General features: G+C 48.4%; 1 long non-coding RNA gene across 1 annotated transcript; it reads left to right on the forward strand.

Moving 5' to 3' along the window:
- The first annotated feature begins 242 nt into the window (after positions 1–242).
- On the forward strand, positions 243–3,496 carry LOC142930153 (uncharacterized). The gene is made up of 4 exons (XR_012946158.1): positions 243–426; positions 1,495–1,735; positions 2,338–2,473; positions 2,868–3,496. It is a non-coding gene; the product is annotated as an uncharacterized LOC142930153 (long non-coding RNA).
- The last annotated feature ends 3,593 nt before the right edge of the window (positions 3,497–7,089 follow it).

The raw sequence follows: 7,089 nt of genomic DNA on the forward strand, positions 1-7,089 counted from the left end.
CCACTTTCCGCACACAGCAGCTCCTCATGGTGCCCCCCATACCAGGACCAGTGGTGACCTGGTAGCCACAGCGATTCCTCTCCCTGGCCCCATCCGGTTCGGGCATCCCAAATCGTACAAAATGAACTGCAACGGTGGTGAGACAAACAGCCCTTCGGGCGACAGCACGGTGACGGACACAAGCCCTCGCGGCAGCCAGGGCAGCTCGCTGCTCTGGACCGGAAGCGGGGGCTAGCACAGCCCTGTGGTGTGCGGAGAGCAGTGCTGCTCGTAGGCGAGCGGTGCGCTGGACGCCTACATCGAGGACTTTGAGCAGAGCGGAATCTGTGCGTCACCGCTACCCAGGATACGTGCAGAGCACAGCGCCGCGCAGCATGGCGGAGCGGAGACGCGTGGAGGAGAGGAGGATGCACAGTGTGGATGAGGGTGGGTTGCGCCTCTCGCCACGCGAGGAATCGCTCCGTGGTGCTTGCGCTCGAGTGGCTATCGAGTGTGCAGGCGGTGCAATGGTATCGAAGCTATAGTAATAGGTTTTTACCCTTTTATCTGGCACAAACACTGACACCTTTATACAAGGGATCATGTTTGCAATAACCACAACACAAGTAGTCAAAATGCAAACAAAAAAGACAACTGATAATATGCACTGTCCTTGAATTTGATTGGTCCACACCCGAGACGGCTTTTCTGAGATCCCAGTCTCCACTGGTGTTGGACCAGAAGACGCCAAAAGGCGTCTTCTTATTCTTAGCATCTTCTTGTTTGCATTTTAACTACTTGCGTTGTGGTTATCGCAAACATGATCCCTTGTATAAAAGTGTCAGTTTTTGTGCCAGATAAAAGGGTAAAAACCTATTACTATATCTTGTTACTGGTAAAGGAGGTCTCATAAGGTATCGAAGCTAGTTGACTGGATGGGGGATAATTGGAGAGGAGAACCCCATTTTTTTTGCTTGTACTGGGTGCTTGTCAATTATGCTATGCTATCATGAATGTAATGTATTTCCCCTAGAAAAAAAACCCTTAATAAGGTCTAAAGATACATTTTCGTGAGAGTCCCACACTGGGATGCTTGGCAAATTCCATTAATGAGTTCATTTTATGTCAGAGAAAACTATCCACAGTAAGCACACGCATATGAGAGGATAGCATAGGTCTGAACAGATAGGTCGGTGCATGCATTTCTTTCTCCTGTCATCTTCCAGCAACTTCACTGATTATCAGGTTTGTAAAGTTTGTGAAATCTAAGTGATCCTCCAACCTTTGTGTCAAAATTTGCAGATCCTAGACTGGACACATCTGAAGTTTAAACAATAACAGCTCATGCACTGATTTATCCCATATTCTCACAAACTCCACAAACGGATAACATCATTAGTTACTGATGGTGCAAAGTAAGGCAACATTGCAGGATTGCCGTTCAGGGGTCAAGAAATCTAGGGGAGAGCAAATTCATTGTGTACCAGTAAAATGTCTGTGGGTCTTACATTGCAGGTGGCATGCTGCTTGTGGAGGACCTCATCTCGGGCACGTGCAGCCTCACTGCTGCGCTGCAGCGGTCGTGGCTCATAGCCCGACGGTCAGTCTAACCACGGACCAGCTCCTAGCGGCGCCAGTTGACGGTTCCTCCAAGTCCTTGCTCCGCTCGCCTGGCGCCCACCGAGACCTCACAGTGTCGCACAGAGGCAAGCGGTCATCTCTCGGGGTCACCGCGCACAGCTTCGGCGCATCATTGGTGAGGGGCAATAAGCCAACTAAACGGTTGAGCTCAACAGCGAGAAGCAACAAGGCCGTGATGCCATTAAATTTGTCGGCAAAGCCCGAAAATTATTTCTTTTCTAACCAGACGAATGTTTTGTTGTACTTATGGAGCAGTGAAGCAACTAGGCGTGAGCACTTGCCGAACGGCGGCTGTGCGACAAGTACCTATCTCAGGTGGTTGACAAGCCAAAAGGATAAGCTGGATGTGTCGGGGATCACGAGCATTCCTGAGCTCAGGTACCCGGCCTGGCTGCGTGACTGCGATGTGGACTCCCAGACCAGCAGCCACGAGACGGATACCAGCACAAAGAGAGCAGGTGCCGCTCAGAGCCCGCAAAGCAGACCAAAGTACCCAGAGTGGCTCAAAGTTTTGGATATCTCCGGCCTTACGAATGTAGCCAACGAGGAGTCCGTGTCAGAGGACAATAGATCCCTAGGTGTGTGTATATATATAGTCTGTATATAGCAGATGACATTTCATATGTTTTCAGGTACATATTCAGTCTTTTCTCACAGAGACGGCTGAGCGGCCACCCATGTGGTTGTGACGTGCGATGCGTGATTCTTGATGCACAGCCTCATTGGAGGAGCTGCTGAGCAGGGCGCACATGGAGTTGGACTCCCCCGGCTTGGAGGCCCCCTCCCCGGGCAGCTTCAACACGGACGTCTTTCTAGGGGCTGATCGTCCCTGGGAAAACCCCTCCACGCCATTGTGAATTTATCTTTATATCCACACTCACGCACAGCATAGAGGCTGCACCGCCTCTAAGTATGATGTCAGATTTTGAATGTTATAAGCTAAGCAGGTAAGCCTGGTTATTACTTGGATGGGAGACTGTTTTGAAATAGCATATATTATAGATTTTGGCTGCTAGGTAACCAGGAGTTAGTAATACGGCAATGGAATCTTGAATCTATATCCGGAGTTTTGCATTTTACTCCCTCTGTTTTCACCGGGTTCTCCGTTTTCCTCTCACATACCACTCGCTGATGAAATTTGCAAAATATCACTGCCAAACCCTCCTGAGACTTGGTGAGATTTTTCTGGCTTCCACCTTGATAATAAGTCAACCAAGTAATTTTCTCTCAATCGTGTCTCTTCTCAGGGCCGTGTACCACCTGTCGCGTCTGAAAGAGCTGGTTGACACCATCAAGGAGAACAAGGATGGCTGACTACCCGTGATGTAGAAAGCCCGAAAGCATTTTATGGCGGTGGTCGAGGTTTCTACTCAGAAGGATACGTTCGCTTGGTCCTGCTAATTCATGGTTGTTAAACATCAATGGTACTTCAGGTGCTGTGGTGTGAATCGCAATTACTTGTGAACTTGTGGGGCCCATGGGGCACAGTAATTGCCCTGTTAATGGAAGTGCCACAACAAAGTATTGGAAAAATGTGATAAAGTTCGTTCAGGGTTGGAGTTATTGAATGGTTGCAGCAGTATTTTGCACAGCAAATCCATACAGACTCAAATGTCACTTGAAATAGAACGGATATGTGAACAATATTGTGAGCACAACTAAACTAATTTTGGTTTTAGCCATTTTGGAAGGAGACTACTTTATTGGGAACATACATGCTAGTATTTGTGTAGTTATAAACATTTGGGAAATCACTGTAAAAGTACATTTGCTTATTTAGATTGCACTATACCTGTATTGTAAAATTTCAGAACCTTTTATGTAATTTGTAATCAATAAACCAAAGTTGCATATTGTATGCAACCCATGACTTGGATTGTTTTTATCATGTCTTGTTTAGCATGGTTGGTTATGTACAGTGTGAAAGAAATTCAACATACATTAAATATTTTCTGATATTTGAATGTTTATATTGTACATGTATATTTATTTTACAATAAATCTGAGACAAAGGCTTATACACATGGAATTGAAAATATTCAGCTATGATTTGTATTTCTCAAGTATTTTAAGAAAAGTCAGCGAGTCTCGTGACATGTCTTCACATTTGGGAGTGATGATTGTGATGGATATACAGGCATTAACCTGCTTACATTCCTAGAGTATGTAAGGTGAATTTGGGCATTCTGGGTGATTGGGTTTTAGGCCAAACACAGGCAGATGGTTGGGGATAGATGTTTTCAAGCATCTATTAATTATTCATCGGCATGTACTATCTTACTATGATGTAAAGTTCAAAAACATGGTTCATGAAGGGAATGGAATAAAAACTCAACTGTGCACAAGTATGGAGGAATTAATACTTGGAATTCAATGCAAAGATCTGGCCATATGGCGTTTACTGGGCACCAGGGTTGCCAAACAACACGTGAAAGATGTGTATCAGGCACAGCCTCTGCATTATGAAAAAAATATCACTTCCTGAAGAAGTGCATTTTGCTTCTCCTGTCTTAGGTCACCATCAAAATAAATTAGAGCAAATGTGACTCGACTGACACAGGCAGCATTTATACTTGTGAAGTGTTCTCCTTCCGACGTGTGGTGTGTGTCGCACACACTGTCGGAGACGAGGTAGTTGCAGGAGACATCGTCTCTTTATTATCTTGTTCACACCAACTCCGGCCTCACTCTCTCGACCACGTTGCCATAGAGCCCGGCCTAGACACGACCCTGTCCGTGTTGCACCGACGGCGTCGACCGAGAAGGCCAACGACTGGCCACGCAATGATTGGGCGAATGCGGTGGCAACGACAGCGACGTCGAGACGAGTCCACTCCCAGAACCGGCAGCCCGGAGCTGTCGCTCTCCGCTGCTTATATTATATTCTATATTCTACTCGGTGCGGCTTGGCTCTGCCCTATCCACGCCTCCCTTCTCGAACCGACCAGAGGGTTCCAGAGGCTTCCCTATGAGGTCTTCCATGACCCTTGCCCCAATTCCTCTGCCCGGCCGGCACACCCGTATATATGCTCAACGGCGTGTGCGCAAACTTTCCACTGCAGTTGCCGCTGCTGGACAGCAGTCAGCGCTGTGTCACTACACTTGTATGAACACAAGAATTACATAATCACATCTACACTTATATGTAATGGGCTGAGATAGGCGCACACAACTTCTTGGGAGGCAACACTATTTATTAACACCAACACATTACACTTAACATAAATTTCGATTTAAAGCTTTCGTGACTGCGGGCTAACACCAATCCCGAATATCCGCCCCCACAGCCCTTTAAATAACCTCCCATACAGCCCCCCAATCGGCTATGCGTGTATGAGTGACGTCCCTGCCCTCTAACCCCCGACCCCCCCGTCCCGCGCGTGCGATTGGTGTGTCGCTCTAAAACCGACTCCAAATCCCCGCCCCGCAGCCCTTTAAACAATCTCCATTGCCCGGCATCGGCGGCAACGCGTGTGCGAAGGACGTCATTGCCCTCTGACCCCTGACCCCCCGTTTAGTTCGTGTGAGTGGTGCGCGGGGTTGTGTGAGCGGAGACGTCGCGTTTGAGTGGCTGAGAAGCGACGGATTGATTCCAGGCAGCCACGTGCCAGCCCCGAGCTATGCCCCACAAACAGGACCCGCGGACCCGAGGGGCTGCGCCGTGAGGAGAGTAGCCGGAGAGCGGCAGCCCTCTCACCGCGAGCGAGGAGTCGAGTAGCGGCTGCTCTCACTCGAGCGAGGAGTCCGGAGCCCGCAGCCCTCCCGAGATCAGCCCTCCCCCAGGGGGGGAGCCGGGGGCCCGCATCCCCCACAACTGACAACCTGTGTACCAACTGGCCGAGCGAGAGTTTGTGTGTATTTGAGCGCGATCGTGCCAGTGTTTAGCTGTACCAGGGAGTTTGATGCAGCAGATTGTTTCGGTGTAGCAGGGTGTCCGGATTGTGCCGGCACACTATCCTTCTATCTGTAATGTCGTAGGGTGAGCTCCATTAAAAGTTTACTCGGACCCCAACCTGTCAAAGCGCCTAATCTCGGAACGTGGTTCTCAACCTCGTACCTCACCCATGCTACGTACCTTTGAGACGTCCTGCTTTTACAAATGTTGATGAACTGGAGGGCAAAGGTCTGGAGGACCCCACATGGAGTCTGGTTTCTCACACCCGAGCCTCCTGTGACATTTCTGGAGGCTTCTCTGGAATCTTTGTCCCATTTATTGAGTGCAGATTTGGCTTACTTCTAGCTTCATCCCAAGACGTCATCCAGTTTGGAAATACCCGAAGGTTGTGGGAGTCGCCCCGTGCTTCAGTTTCTTTCCAACCCTCGTAATGGCCGGATGCTCACCAGCCGGAAGTATTTTGCTGCTTACACCACGACCGAGGTGTTGAGAGCAACCATCTCGTGGCTGGTCGGCAATGGAGATGGTATTGTCGATTTGGGGAGCGTGAGTCTGTGGCGTTCGTGGTGCTGCTGTCACGGAGGCGACACGAGTTTAGGAAATTCAGTTTTGTGGGTTTCCTGTAGCGAGCACTGAAAGATCCTCTCTTCCTCTTTCTCCACCCTTGTCTCTGCTGTCTCCATGTCCCCGTTCAACTCTTTCTACACCGCTTTCCTTGAATGTGCAGCTGCCTTTACGGCCTCCCCTCTCCCCTTCTCTCCACCTCCAACCCATCTCCGTCGTAATCTCCTCCCCTTTGTTCAGGCTCTTCCCTTTCTTCCTCAGTCTATGGATGGGGTTATTGTTTATCGGGCTCTTATACAAAAAATGGAGCTTATTTTAGCCTTTGAATAGGATTTTCTGTTTTCCTTCGGTAGCGTGTTGCGCACATAGGGAAGATCGAGCCACGCCACCGGTTCCCATGATCAAAATCTTTGTCAACTTGCCTCCCTCGGTAGGAATGCCTTTCCTTCTGCAGCAAGCAATTGTCTTCTCTCTCTCCTCCGGTATTTCTTCCGATGCGCTTTCTTAATCTCGCTTGCTGTGTGTATCGACTCTATCATTCAACAAGGGCAAATAAAAAAAAAATGCTTTTTTTTCCTCCGCTGTTTTACCACTATACCTCCTGAGTGGGTACTCGGAGTTTCATCTAATGTACTATTTGATGAGTCGCTTCCACACAGCACAAAGGCGGTAGCTATCCGAACTGTACATTTTTCTTCCAATTTCGATAGATTCTCGAATTATTCTTGGGCAGTAGTAGCTAGTTTTGCACAGAACTTCAACATTAGAATCAACTGAGTGTCCTTGTTGGCACGTGTGTTCTGCTACTGCTGAACACGGGTGCCAACAAATAATACATTATTTAAATGCATGCCTATAAAGGGCAGCATACTTCAATAGGGATTACCATTGGTACGGCTATTTTAATACACAATAGACAGGAAGGACAAGATCAAAGGGCTCTCATTATGCACATGCATAATGTACGTTGACTCGGTAATCTCCCCCCCCCCCCACTTTGCGCGAGAGTG

The sequence above is a fragment of the Petromyzon marinus genome, chromosome 37, assembly GCF_048934315.1.
Source record: "Petromyzon marinus isolate PM22_M1 ecotype Great Lakes invasive population chromosome 37, UKy_Petmar_22M1.pri1.0, whole genome shotgun sequence".
Lineage (NCBI taxonomy): Eukaryota > Metazoa > Chordata > Hyperoartia > Petromyzontiformes > Petromyzontidae > Petromyzon > Petromyzon marinus.